The 15,525-nt window shown below is 45.0% G+C and overlaps 1 protein-coding gene across 1 annotated transcript in view; it reads right to left on the bottom strand.

Annotated features, from left to right (window-relative positions):
• The window catches only part of DTNB (dystrobrevin beta), a 200,928-nt gene that overhangs the window by 40,071 nt on the left and 145,332 nt on the right, over nucleotides 1-15,525 (bottom strand). The window lies entirely within an intron of this gene.

The following is a 15,525-nucleotide window of genomic DNA, read 5'->3' as shown; positions in this document are numbered from 1 at the left end:
TTCTCCTGGCATGGGGCAGATGCCCACATTGGCTGTGGGCTTAGAAAATGAGCAGTGGGAAGGATGCTCATGGGATTCACGCTGGTTCAACAGCCCCTGTGATGGCAGGATAAGCACTGGGTCCTTTCTTCTGAGCGTGTGGCAGCGTGAATCCCATGAACGTGCTTTCCTGGACCGACAAAAAGGAAACTGGACTTACACCTTTAGTAAAAGGTGAAAGATTTACTAGATCTAAGAGAAATCTGAGGAAGCAGAATCCACTCTAGATGGACAGGAGAAGCACCAGCTGCTACGTGAATTTGAGATTGAAGAACTGCTCTCCCCAAGTTTGCTGAGACCCAAACCAAGGATCGCATGTTTAGCAAAAGGCAGTAGGTTGCTCCATTGCCTTACAGCTGCTGGAGGCATGTTTTTAAAAGCAAGCTCCTCGTGTCCTGGCAAAGCTCCTTTGATCTTTGGAAGGAGTGGCTCATGAGCTAATTAATAACACACGGACACGGAGTATGACGCATCATGAGAGCCTCTGATGTGATGCTGTGGTCTTTCAGAGAGCTGCAAATAGCCCCAAAAGGAAGGGAGACAATCTGAAAGGCTTAGTCCTGTCACTGTAAGAGAGTGAGGCCCAAGGAACAGCCTGTACAGCTTCTCTCTTCCGTCTCTGGACTGTGTTTTCTGATGGAAAACTCCAGGGTCGATTATTTCGCCGATCACACTAAGCACGATGTGCGTGCTGATGTATTGCCGTGTCCCATGCACAGAACATACACTGATGACTGGGGTCAAATTTAAGTGTTGTGCTTCTGATGGATAGGAAATTTCTTGCTGATCGAAAGCAGACAAGTCCCTGTAGATTTCGTTCCCTATGATGATAATATGATCTGTTCCTCATATTTTCCAGGAGCTTACATAGGAAAGTAAGAATGGGGCATACTCTGGCCATATCACTTCTGAGCTGGAGGACCGTAAGAAACAAAGCAAGCATTACCATCCTGAACCTGAGAGAGAGGCACCTTTTTTTGCGTCTTCTTGGTTCAAGCATCAGGGAGAAAAGCTCGCTTTCTTCTTTGAAAGAAAAAAACACTGGGAATAAAAACTGTCGTTAGCTCCTATCTACAGCAACAAGCATATGCTGTTTTGTAACAAGTTCACATAAGAAGCATCACTTGAGAGAAGAAGGACCATGAGAAGCACAGACTGGCACACAAATGGATACGGGAGGGACAGGCAATGGCTTCTGCCCCTTCATGTCTGATGCCACGGGCAGAGCAGTGAAGTTTCTTAAATTTCATGCTCCCTCATTCTCAGATGGTTCACAAAAACAGCATCAAATTCACAGAGCTGTCAGCTGAGCAGCATGCACCGATGTGGATGACACAGACTGATGATCTCTGCTGTATTTTGGGTTTTTCCCTGTGGGTAGAGCAGCAGTTGCCTACGATGCTGCGCGAGCGATGGCTGCCTTGGCTGAGCTGATGGCCCGCAGGGTTTGCAGCAGGGAGCTGAGATGTCAGGCAGGCAGTGCACAGCGCGTGGCAGCACACACAGTAAACACCAAATCCTTAAAGATCTAGACTTTTTCTCTTATTCCCTTTTCTAGGGAAACCCAATGTTTGCAGCCTTGATGTTCTACATCATCATTCCATGCTGCTCTTGGTTTCAGAAATGTCTCCTGCTGTCTGACCCAGCTGCCTTGATAGCTCCCCCGCGTCCCTCATTACCACCTCAGAGTTTTAAGAGGAGGAGAATGACCCTGCTCCGGTTTAAATAAAAGCTGGGCTTGGCTATTGTGATCTGGCAGCTTGCAGACAGGGACGCAGAAGAACTTGGGCCTTTGTAGTCGCCAGCTTTTAAAGGTGCCCTTCAGCAAAGGGGGTTTCCCTGCGGAGCGAGAATGGGGATGGGAAAGAATCACAGAATCACAGAATCACAGAATGGTTTGGGTGGGAAGGGACCTCTAAAGGTCATCTAGTCCAACCCCCCTGCCGTGGGCAGGGACATCTGCAACTAGAGCAGGTTGCTCAGAGCCCCGTCCAGCCTGACCTGGAATGTTTCCAGGGATGGGGCATCCACCACCTCTCTGGGCAACCTGTGACAGTGTTTCATCACCCTCAGCGTAAAAAATTTCTTCCTTAGATCTAGTCTGAATTTACCCCCCTTCAGAAGATACACAAATCCTGGCAGATGGGCTTAGGTCCGATCTCCAACCATTTGAACGTGGGTGGCTTGAAGGCCAGTACAGCAGCGTGGCTGAACATCATCCACATTATCAAATCTCTTAAGAGGTTTCACCAGTGGTGACCAGGGCCACTATCAATAGCATCTCTAAAACTCATGAATTCTTCTAATAACCTTCAGCTACCTGCTGTTTTTTAGGATAGTACAGAGCTGGGAAAGACTTTCTAGACATCAAGCCTGATCTCCTCTTATCACGTATAAACACATCAGGTAATTGTGCTATAAACCTATCAAGAGCTTTGGCTTTCCTGGTAGGGAGGTTGCACACGATGGAGCTCAGAGCTCCGGTCTGTTTCCTCCTGACGGCCTTTGCCAAAGGCTGGTCCTGCGGTCAAAGGAGATGATGAACCCGTGAAGCATCTAATGTCACTGGTGACGTATTGCCTGCGACCATTCCTGACAATGAAAGTAAGACTTTGGATCTGAAACTGACGGTGAAAATTTTTGATGTCCTTGATATCAAGATGATGAAGTTCTTGATATCAGCCAGTATCAGCAGTGGGAGATTCAGGGACCAGAGGTTTCCAGTCTCCTACACTGAGGAAGAGGGATGCGTAAAGGGATATCTGAAGATACAGGCTGTGCTGGAGTGAACCTGACTGTCAGCATCCAGCTGAAACAGGTCAAAGCCAACTACTGAGGCTGTACATCAATGGATGAGAGAGACTGCAGAAATCTTTGAGAGAAACAATTGGAGCTAAGAATTGGGCAATTTGATCTCGCCAAGAGGGCAGTACTGACCGAGGCTCCCACGACCGCTCCGACCACGCAGAGACAGGGCGTACCTGACATCTGGATGTGCAGCAATGTTCAGCAGAGCCCGACCTTGACACGCATGAGTGCCAAGAGCATTCATAATGGTGTAACCCAACTTACAAGATGTAGATCTAGAATTCTGTATTTTATTTGATCTGATGAACTCATTAATGTTGTCAGAAACACAGGATTAAACTGCCGATGATCTGGAGAACTGAGGCTGCTAGAAGCAAACACGTAATGTTTTCAAATGAGTACAGACGATGGAGTTTGACTGTACCACGGGTGCACTGCTGCCTTTATTTTTTTCAGTCCCAGGAGGCTACTGGAATTCACATCTTTCTTAAAGCAAGCACCCCCCTCACCTCCACTTGGTGAATTTATTTCAACAGAGAAAGGTTCAGAGAAAAGAAAATTAATATTCTCATGAGCAGGGTTTTTCCTAAAGTACATTAGTTAAAATACCGAGATTTTCTATTTCTCTGCTGTTTTAATGCTTTGTGGATTTAAGCACATCTGCTTTAGGCTGGCAAAATTGTCAGGATATTTACAGCATTTCTCTCTAAACCCAATTTGGATTACATGATGATTTTAGTAGTTAGAACAACTTCCATTTCACTTTGATAAATAAAACCCCCAAGAGATTTCAGTCTGAAAGCACCATGAAAGGCCAAATCTACAGCTGGAACAGATATTTCATACAATCAAGCTCTTAGGTAAGACTATTTTGATCTAGCACTATGGATAAATTGATTCCAGGTATGTTTTTTTTTCATTTCTCTAGTACAGTGTAATATTTACACCAATGTTTGACTGTGTGAAGTATTTTGATGTTTTTGATAGCTAGGTTGTAAATACATGTTGTCGCAGTGCAGTAGCCATCGCTGTACAAGAGAAAGCTATCACTATAATGGCTAACATAACATCTGAGTAAGGAAATATTGAACCTCATCATTTCCAAGGTCTTGAATTCATAATATTTCTTTAATACTAAACAGCACCGCATCTGTATTTTCTAGGTTTCTTTAGCTTACTTCTAGCATGCTTCAAATCAGTTATAACTACAAAAAAATAAAAAAAAAAAGTAAAGCAAACCACCCAGCTCAAAGGTTTTACCCTTTCAGGAGCACCACAAATGGTCCCATTTGGCAACTAGCTCCATGGTCAGCAGGGAGGCCACCCAGCCACCTTCCAGCCAACCTACGCACAAGCTAGAGCAAGCTGTGCAAAGTTCTCCTCTCGGCTGCTCGACCTGGGATGCTTTTTAAGGATAACTGAATCAACACCAATGCGACAACAGTGAGGTAGACGCCAAAATGCAAATCCTTTCGATAGGTGTTGTGCGCTCTTCAAAACCGGGCTCGCTGGCACGCAGCTCGCTGGGGTACATTATTAAATTAGGCTTCAGTGACACAAGCGCTGGTTTGAGATAGCGCATTGTGTTGACAATTATGGGGTTGTGTCTTGTCATAGCCCTTTAATTTGCTCAAAGTCAGAGTGCAAAAGTGTATTTGTGGGCTGGGGAATTAAAAAACAAATTGGAGAGAGGCCAATAACCCAGAAGAAACTACCAACTTCAAAAAGATAAAAGTTTACAACACAGTAAAAGAGTGATTTATGCTCAAAGGGATCATTTTGTTGTATCAGACCATACCTAAACCCTTGTGCTGCATGTAACATGCTTTAACAAGATGTTTCAGGACTCCCTTTGAAAAAGACAACCCTTATAAAGAGACGAGGTGGAAAAAGGGATAGCTCCTTGCAAAGGAAAGGGCCAAAATGGAGCAATAAAGTCTGTGTAACAGATGATGAAATGAGCCCCAAATTACTGCCGTCTGTTAGCAACCTTTGCCCAGTGAAATGAATTTCATGTGAGGTCAAGAAATCCCAAACTGCCATTTCCTCATTACTATTAATAAGGGCCAGGTGTCATATAAACTAACACTGGATCCAGATGTCCTTCATGTGGCTTTGATTACCCTTCTAGGCTTGGATAATGATAGGAGGGAAAGTATAACAGATGCACACACAGCAACACGTTTAATATTAATTTCTCTGCAACTGAATTACTGGGCATTAACAGCATTATACACCTTTCACCCTACTGAATGTCTGCAGGTCAGCTACGTGGATGGCACTCCCGCAAGGTGTAGAGCAGGCAGTCCTTCAGGATGAAGTTACAGCATCTGCAGTTGCAACATGGGCTTCTGCCATATTTTCCATGATTGTGTATGAGAAGCAACCCTTTCTACAAGTGACAGCCAAGATACAGGCAACAGCTCTCATTTGAATTTCATCAACATCTTGTTGGATAATCTTGAATGTCTAAAAGTACCGGTTTTCCCTATCTCTGAAATGGACACACTCAACTGAATACAGAAAGATGTGAAAATGTATGGCTGTGTAGTTTGGTTAAGATTAAAATGCTGTGGAAAAGCTAAGCGTATCCACTATTTATGGCATCAATCAGTTGTATTTGGGTGCCAACCCAGTGCTACAGCACAGTAGAAGGAATTAGTAATCACAAAGAATTAAGCATTATGCTGGATTGTATCCTGAAGGAGGAGTGTGCATGCACTGTCTGCACTTACTTAAGCTTATTTACGTACTAGAGCAGGTCCTTGACTACAAAGTGAAGAAAAAAATCTATAGGATAATCATTTAACCAGTTACAATCCGTGCTCAAAGAAAATACGGTAAAAAAAATTGTTCCCGAATTCTGTCTTCTAGTCTTGCCAAACTCATCATCAGCATCACATTTCTTAGGGACTAAACAAACATCAAGTGAAATTACTTCTTGCCAAAACAAATGCAAATCCTTGTCGTACATCTCTCCAGTCATCTTAATGATATCTCCACAACGGAAACACAACATCTATAGGCTCATGAATATCTATCCCAAAATGTGGCAACAAATGCTGTGGTGGAAACATCTATGTGAAATGAAAAATACCACCACCACACCACAGTGAATTCTCATGAACAAGTGAGAAAGGAGAGAAACACCCACGTAGTGGGAGAATATCTTCAACAAAAAAACCCCACTCTGACCTTGCATATGAGACCTTTGGTGGTGACCAATGAAATATTCCTACAGGATAAGCCTAAGCACTGAATTCATGGTTCTAAATAATCACCGGCTCTGGAGAGACATTGCTTGTCACCCTTTATAACCTTCTTTTTGATCTGCCATTACACAAACTATCCTTTTCTCTTACTGCTCCAAAGGGACACGTACCTTACCATGTCCCTGCTGCTACGCCTTCCCTGATCCACAGGTGCTCACTACCTATTTTCTGCCATGGAGTTTAAATGATCGCCACAAAAAGATCAATCTCAGGAACGGCATCCAGCCTCTTCCAGTTTGGATCGGTATTTCTCAAAGATCAATGAAGGTATAGTTACAAGAGCTTCTGGCTTCATCTTTTTTCTAGGAATGCTGTTTTTAAGTAGGACAATTTCAGTGCTCTGATTTGTACCATGGCCCCTCAAAAACTGCATGAACTTAATTGCTGGAGCAGTGAATACTGGCACAGGAAAAGGAATGTTTCAAGCCGGCTTTGCTGTCAAAGACAGCTTATTGTAAAGCTGAACCCTGGGCATTTGACAAATATATCTGGGTATCTGAAACATATTACTAAACTGCCAAGAAGCAAAATTTCTCATATAAGTGACTTGTAGAATAAAGCCGTTGTTAGTACACCCCAAACTGACAGCCCATGCTCGGACACCTCTCAGACACTGTTCTTACTCTGCAGTCTCTGGGGCATCATCCGGACTACAGCTTGTTCATGTCAAAGATGCAGAGACAGCTCAGATCTGGTGGTGGTGATTAGCTCGAGCACTGTTCCCATGCACCTCTACATCCAACGTAAGTTCAGGCTTGAAGACAGGATGCTCTTGCGTGCTGACTACTGCTTTGGCACGACATGGTGACCCTGTTAACGGATGCTGTCGGATTCACTCTGGTTGAGTCCAGCCTGGGCGCCCCGGTGCTGAGCTCCCAGAATTGGGTGCTGTGCGATGGCGCCTGCAGTTCTGCAGCGAGCAGCTGAGGTCTAACGGGATTATTAGTCCCAGCAGGTCAGACCCACGCTAAGTCTGAGCAAAGCCATAGTTTCTGCAGCAGCTCCCCTAATCACGTTTATTTGCTGGGGCACATCGTGGTGCCTGAGCTGGCTCTGTGCTCCTGCGCTATGCTGGTGCTAAAGGAGCCCCTGAGACCCTGGGCTTCCTGGGGAGTGCAGGAGCACCCCACCAGATCTGCTGGAGTTATCCTGGGGCCGGCAGGACGGGCGCTGGACCTGCATTAGGGAGGTTGGCACAGTGCTGGGACGTGAGGCTGCCTCCGCACCACCTCCCCATCATAAGACCTGGGTTCTTCTGGTGCCTGGGGCACCCCAGGGTCCACTGCAGAAATAAGGGAGAACTGGCTGTATTTAACCATCCTGAAGAAACCTACCAAACAGGTGCTACGTTATAGATTATATACAGCTTTCACACACTTTCCTACATACAACCTCCCTCCAAAGTTGTGCCCCTCGCCCCCACTCCCCATGGCAAAGGGTCTCTTTGGGATGGGATGGTCCTACAATTTCTGCAACGACCCAGGAGCCTGCAGGTGGGAACCGCAATCGAAGCCGTGTGTGAACCAGCCATTCCACCCGAGTGAAACGCGTCTCAGCACCTTCCCTTCCACTACACAGCCGGCTGCACGGCCAGCGAACAGCAGAGCTGCCATGTCCAGGGGTGTACAACCTGCTTTCTCAAAGCAAGGACGCTCCTCTCCTGCAGCCGCTGTGTTTCAAATTTATTAACATCAAAATGGGACATCAGAAGGAGGGGGAGAATACTCTGAATACAGAAATAAGCTCCCGGGGCTCTTGGAGCACCTCTGAGCACACGTGGCACACGACCAGGCCTTGACTTTCCTTATAACCACCCACAACAAATCTATAGGAACTGCTGCGTGCGAGTACTGCGCGTCCTGGTGTAAATGCTCTAACAGCGTTTCATTTCTAATCCTCTTTTCACAAATAATGCGCATTAAAACAAACAAGTATACAAATAAACAGAAACCTCTAGAAGATAAAAATGGAAAAATTTTCAAGCCGGGTGGCTTCTTGACAGAGGACCAGTTTAGAAAATAAACCCAACCCCTTTAGCTGGTTTTGAAGTACATTAGAACGAATAAGCATATTTTTCCCCAAAGTCAAAAGCAAGTGTAGCCGCAATGCTTTTGCACAGAGCTTTGTTAAAAATGGTAGCGGCTTAGAAGTTGGAACTTGGCACCCGTGTCTTTCTCAGCGAAGGCAAGACTTGGAAGACAAGAAACTGAACAAACTCCTGCCTGTTTCTAGCTGTGCGATCCAAAACGTGATTAAGTACAGAGGAATGCGATTCAGGGAAGGCATGAATGGAGCGGGACTCTGAAGAAACCGTTCTGCCTTATGGCTGTTATCTCTTCATGGGACAGCAGGAAAAACCACACTTCTCCCCGACAACTTTCTCAACTGCTATTTTGGAAAATTTCTCTGGTTACTACAATTCAGGATTAAAAACATCTAAGCGCTCTCTACTGTTTTAGTTTGTGTTTGACAGCACTTACTCCCTCGTGCTGTTTGTGTGCCCTCCAAAACGGGACAGAATGACTAGGTCCCCTCTGGACTGACAGCAACAGGCCATCAAGTCCCCAGTCGAGCATCAGGAGAGGCTCTTGCACCTCTTCACTGATCCCCTCCAGCAGCAGGTTTATGCCAAGCCACCAGACCCAACCACTGCAGGTCTGCGTTTGTTCGGTAAGGCTCTGGCAGACTTCTACAGCGTTTGGCCTTCGCCGTCCGCTAGACACAGCATTAGCAAGACAAGCAGCAACCCACTTTCCTCTGCTGCTGACCGAGCCATGCTCAATCCTCTTAGCTCTGCCCGCCGAGCTTGGCACAGATGGCAAAAGGCGGCAGGGGAGGGCTGCCTGAGCCCAGAGAAACTCGCTAATGCTCCGCTGGTGTGGGGAGAGGGATTTTCTTCCTCTTCAGACAGAAACCAGGTCTTCTGCAGACATCAGCTCCACACCTCGGTCTACATTTCAGTGCATTCATCCCATCACGATAGGAAGCACCACCACATTATTCAGGGATTTGTCTCTTACCTGACACCCAACCACCACAGGACAGTGTGATCCATCAGAGCAAACAGACATCCAAGAAAGTAATCCTGATGTGTATCCATGGCTATTCCCTGCCAAGCCTTCCTCCTCATATCCGAAAAAGTCATCTGCTAGGGGCAGTGCTGCCAACTAAAGAGCAGGGTAAGGTCTTCTTCACCTCCAATACCTGATGTCAGCGCAGACCCAGCCTTCCTTTCCAAAATGTCTACTGACAGATAAACTCCATAGGTACGGAGGTCTGGTTCCCTACACAACCTTAAATCTTTAACATCTAAATGGCTTTTTCAGGAGCCCTTCTAGGTTTGATGTCCTCCAGGAGGCCCATGAACATGGCTTAGTGAGGAGGCACCAACTCAAAGCTTATTCTAAAGCTATGCCTGTCTATATTAGTGAGTTGAACCATACCCAGGAGTGTTTCTGGCACTGGAACAAGATAATGAACAGTATCTAGGTGTTAGAACGCTCCCTGGCACGGTTGTGACACATTTCAGCTAGGACATTCCCTGGCAGTTCCCAGGCACACCATTCCCAACACTGCATGCAGCCACCAGGTCTTGGAGGCTAAGCAAATCTGCCAGCACGGAGGCATGCATCTTCATGCCAGTTGCCCCCAGTGTCAGAGAGTTTTTCCATGTGCATTTACTAGCACAGACAGAGCCTGCATGCTACAAAACTTGTCAGCTTAACCAGAGAAGGCATTTAAGGCTGCCAGCGTGGTGGGTAACCAAATTTGGTCCTTTCCTTAAATTTACCCTGAATAGGCAGTTTTGTCTTATTCTGTATTATGCCAGTTGGGCTGTCCACTCCTACCCTCCAGAATGTGGTCTTCCACTTATTTCAGAAAAATTTTTCAGTTATTAGTATAAATGAATGTCATTCAAGCAAGTTGGGTCATGTTAGCTATATGGCTGGAAGACATAAACCATCAATGCTGAGAGTTTGCTAATCATGCACAGAGTCCAAAGGCACACCCTGCAGATGAACGAGGCCATGCAGTATGAGAAGGTGATTTGCAGTGTTGAGGCATTAGGAGGAATTCTTCATATTTTTGTTAAAATGCATCAGTACGTGATGGTGGGAGTCAACCAGACATGCATCAATGATCCACTCCGGAGAGGCGTACAGGACCTTTGGCTGATGCAAAAATGGATGCAGAACTGAACAGCAGTCTCAGATTCGGATATCAACACGATGAGACTTCTTCAGCTGTTACAGGGCTCTTCAAGGTTGGGAATTCCCCACTCACAGGTTTCTACATCTCTTGGGATGGGACGCAGGTATCATCCTAGCTTGCTGTCTGGGCTCAGCTTCGCTATAGCCGTTGGTTAAGAAGGTTCACCTCATTAAAGGTATGTGCACTGCTGCCCTTGCACTTCTCAAGCTGACTGAAAGGTATCATCAAAAAATGTCTTTACTGAAAGAGTGGTTAAACATTGGACCAGGCTGCCCAGGGAAGTGGTTGAGTCACCATCCCTGGAAGTATTTAAAAGACGTGTAGATGCGTCTTAGGGACTTAGGGACATGGTTTAGTGGGCATGGTGGTGTTGGGTTGACGGTTGGACTCAATGATCTTAGAGGTCTTTTCCAACCTTAATGATTCTATGATTCTATGATCTATATACTCTGAATCTGAATGATGAGAGGAAAACTGGAACTCCTGACTCCCTCTCCATGGGGTTAAGAAGCAATCCTCCCATGATTTCCATGACTTCATGAAGATTGTTGGGTGAGAGCGTGTCCACTTTTTCTGATTGGTAGCATAACCTTAAAATTCATGAGCCCAGTCTGCTCTGCTATGTTGTATGGTTCCCACCATCTTCTGAAAGGAAAAGATTTCCATTCCAGTGTTTAAACACTCCCATGTGAGCTCCTCTGCTGTGAAGCCATTTCTGTGCCTGTTTGGCATTAGAGAAGTTCTCTTGTGTTGGAGTATGAGTGCTTGACACTCTTCTGGATTTGTTATATGAATTGTACTACATGCCAAAGACATCATACATGTGATGTACATCTTCGTGAATTCCTTTTACATTTTTCTGAATATTGAACAGTACATCTCCAATGGCTGTTCATTTGCCTATAAAACAAAGAGGTTTTAATATTTAGCAGATTATTTAAGCCTCTCACCAGCTGTGACATGAAAATGGTCCTGTTGTAAATTAGGATCTAGGCTGGCAAAGATCTTTATTAGCTGGGACACAACAATCTGAGCAGTAGTAGAGAATAGTGTGGTGGACTATGAATACCATGTGGCTTAAGACTCCATTACTGGAATAGTATCTCTACACAGTGCACTGTTCCTCAAGGGTGTGACCAGGACTGGCCCCACTGATTCCAAGGGACAGTCCTGTGAAGGGAAAGACAGTACAGAAACTTTCAAAATCTTGATAGGAGATCAGCTCTCAACATGGGGCACAGAAGTTATTGGGCTTTCCTGTAAATAGCAGGATCAGAAATAGTGGCTCTTTCCTGATGGAAATTCCTTATAGCTTGCCATGATTTTCTGACCAAGACTGGCCAAGAGACACAGTAGCTTCTAGGCCTTCTGAGGACATTTTTGTGACTGGAGTTTGGTCTCTCAGATGTCACTGTGCTCACCTAGTCGTTTGCTGGAGATGAAAGTCAGTTATCACAGCGTTCTGTAGGCAGTTGGTGGTAACCTCAGCAGCCAAGTAACTTCTCATTAGCCTCCCAGGAGCAGCAAAGATCTCTACTCAGTGCTTAGGCAAGCAATCGTTCTGGCTGCAAATACATGAACAAACTGCCCCACCAGGTTAAGTGTCTCGCTGCACTACGTGGAAAGCTGGCTCATGATGACAGTCAAGCCATTCAAAATGGCCATGCTAACCTGAACACCTTCAGCCCCTGGAATACAGTGTACGTTGTCTCAGTTAAATGCAGAATGAACGAGATGGCTTTTTGTTCAGGAAGCCTTTTTTGCTTGCCAAGCAACTTGCTTGAACATAGCCAAGAAAGCTGATCCTCTTTGACCCATCTCTGTAAATCTTACTAGCAATATGGAGAAGGCAGAATGGGACTTACAGCCTTAGCAGTGAAGGGAAATCAGAAATTCCTAACGTGGATGCTGATGCTACTGCTCCTGATGTGCTGCCAGTCCTGAATCAGTCATTGTTATCCTGCCTGTCATTTACCTTAACCCTTCATGTAAATTCATGTTGCCACCACATAATCAATCCATCTCGTCAAGGGTTGAGATTATGAGGATCATCACTTCAGATCACTAAGACACTTGGGCCTTCTCTTTCACAGGACCCAGACGGTGCTCCGCATTTTCCCTCATATGTGGTCCTGCTGTTTCTGGACTAGTTCGTAGATCTTTGTGAGGTACTAACCAGACTAGGCTCTTCTCCTCTAACTTCTTTTTCCTAGTCAGATGCTCGCGGACATGAGGATGGGGCTGGCTGAGCACACAGAAGACTGGTACCCTTTCCCAGCTACTGTAGGGTTTTATACACATGTAGAGGGAAGACACGACACCAGAGCCACCAAAACTGGTTCTCAAGGTTCTCAAGGACAAAGGGATGTTTGATAATATTTTTAAAGTTCTTCAGTTGGCTGCGTTTCTTTAACTGTCACAGACATTCAGCCCTTTATTCAAGTATTTCTGTTATTGGAGTACATGGATGACCATGATGTCCTGAAGACGTCTGGAAGCCAGTGTATGCTCCAATGAATTCTTCTGGACTTCAAGCTGGAGATATGCCATTACCTCCCTTCCAGAATAGTGCAGATACCAATACAGTGTGTGATGTGTAGGGCTGTTATCAGCCACATGAAGTCCAGCTGGAGGCCAGTTACCACTGGTGTGCCTCAAGGTTTGATACTGGAGTCAGTACTGTTTAACAACTTCAGTAATGACCTAGACGATAGGACAGCATGCACCCTCAACAAGTTTGCAGACAATGCAAAACTGGGAGGAGTGGTTGATACACCAGATGGTTGTGCTGCCATTCAGAGGGACCTTGAAGCATTGGAGAAATGGGCAGATAGGGATCTCATCAAGTTCAACACAGGGTGCAAAGTCCTGCTCCTGGGAAGGAATATCCCTGTGCATCAAGTGCACTCTGGGGGCTGACTGGCTGGAAAGCAGCTTGGCAGAAAAAAACACTGGGGTCCTGCAAAGAAGTTGAACATGAGCCAGCAATGTACCCTTCCAGCAAAGAAAGTCAACAGGATCCTGGGCTGTGCTGGGAAGAGCATTGGCAGCAGGTCGAGGGAGGTGATCCTTCCCCTCAGCTCAGCACTGGTGAGGTTGCATCTGGAGTGTTCGATCCCGTTCTAGACAACCCAGTACAAGAAAGATTTGGAGCAAGACTGGATCCAGCAAGTCCAAGGAAGAGCCAAAAAGATGATTAAGGAACCAGTGTATCCACCATATGAGGAGAGGCTGAAGGATCTGGGACTGTTTAGCTTCAAGAAGAGGAGGCACAGGGGAATCTCATCAATGCATACAAAGCCCTAGTGGAAGAAAGTAAAGAAAACAGAGCCAGACCCTTCTCTGTGGTATTCAGTGAAAGGACCAGAGGCAATGAATGGAAATATAGGCACAAATGGAAATATAGGAAATTCTGTTTAAAAATAAAGAAAAAACTTCCTTACGGAGAGGGTGGTGAAGCACTAGAACCAGTTGCCCATTGAGGTTGTGGAATCTCCATCTTCGGAGATACTCAAAACCTGATGGGACAAGTTCCTGAGCAGCCTGCTCTAGCTGACCCTGCTCTGAGCATGGGGGGTGGACTAGATGATCTCCAGAGCTGTCTTCCCACCTCAGCTATTCTGTGATTTCTGTGACGGTGTGTTTCTCAGCCAGGTGGAGCATTGTATCCTGGGACTTGAAGCTTTTTCAGGCTGCACCTTTATAGCCAAGAGGAGAGCAATGTCAAGCTACTTCAGTCCATGCAAATGTAAGGATGTAAAGTTTCAGTTCTTACACGTCAGTAATGCGTCCTTTGGTTGGTCAAAATCGGCCTTCTTGAGTTTTAAATCCTTTTTTGCTCATTCACCATCGATTCCAACAGAATGGGACTGGGCAGTGAAACAATGTGTTGACATTATTTTAGCAGTCAGTTTTGGTTCTCTTATCCTCCTACTAACATCGTATTCCAGGGAAAGAAGGGAGGTAAAATTGGGCAAATTCTTCCTTTGATCTCATATTTACCCTTTTTCTTTATCCATAATCAAGATGAACAGCACAGCACAGGAAAAATGAGCTAATATAATGCTGCATTTCCACGCAGATGATTATTCCTAGCAATGATGCTGGGTAAGAGAGTGATATATGATATGGCATTCCACTTGCACAGTTAGAAGTTGGAGGACAGGGACGGTGGTGTCTCGGTTGTTTTCCTTCCTCCAGGAAATTCCTTAAAGATTGCTGCCACATGCTGCAATCTGGTCCCTTCATAAGCCAAGAAATTTCTGCAAGGTGCCTTAGCAAACCCAGGGATAAATCTTCACTGGCAGCATCAGCTAAAGATGAACTGGGCTCCAACAGAAGATGCACACTTACCACCATCTTCTTCTTAAATTGATGACAGAACTTTAATAAAAGGCCATCCAGGAGTCACCAAAAGCCAATTTCAGCACATGTAGCACTGAAGCGATTTCAGCAATAGAAGTTACCCAGAAATATATATTTCCTTACAAAAAATAAGTCACCAGAATTTCCAATTCATGTATCCAATATCCAATTTGTGTATCATCTGATTAACAACATGTAAAAAACCCCCAACAATGGGAAACACAGGATTAATCTTCATTAAAGCTTTGTGTCTAAAGAAAACCATGTTTGAATATGCTGAAAATTTGTTCTGCCGGAGAGAAGACATTGAACATCTGGCTATTTCTGAGAAAAGCAAAAGGGCTCCCTCTGGAGTGGATTCCGAAATTAACACAGGATTCAGATTTTAATAGGCGGGCAATGAAAATGAAAATCAGTAACAAAGCAAATGCATTCTTGTCTCTTGTTAGTTTACTCATCCTGTTTACAATGAGCATACTGGGATTAATTCAAGGAGACTATATCATGACTGAATGATATGGATCCATGCCCAGAATATTAAGTCATTAATTAGTTTTCATGCATGGACTTGTATGTGGCAAGGAGGCAAATTAAAGGATTCCTGAAGAGACAAGAAAGCTTTCTTGGCATGTAAAATACTCCAAAGAATCTCCAACAAAATAAATTATGAAGCCAGCTGAGAATCCACATTTTCAACCCTGGATGGTCATGCACAATTCCATAAAAACCTAATGAATACAGCCACCGGTGGTGTACCCATGGCAATAAACATAATTTGAAAAGGAGAGAGGAATAACTTTACGGACATATACAAAAACATGCTCTACTG

Source organism: Aptenodytes forsteri, unplaced genomic scaffold (genome assembly GCF_000699145.1).
Source record: "Aptenodytes forsteri isolate BGI_AS27 unplaced genomic scaffold, ASM69914v1 Scaffold192, whole genome shotgun sequence".
NCBI classification, from domain to species: Eukaryota; Metazoa; Chordata; class Aves; order Sphenisciformes; family Spheniscidae; genus Aptenodytes; species Aptenodytes forsteri.
This window is presented reverse-complemented; position numbering and strand designations above follow the sequence as displayed.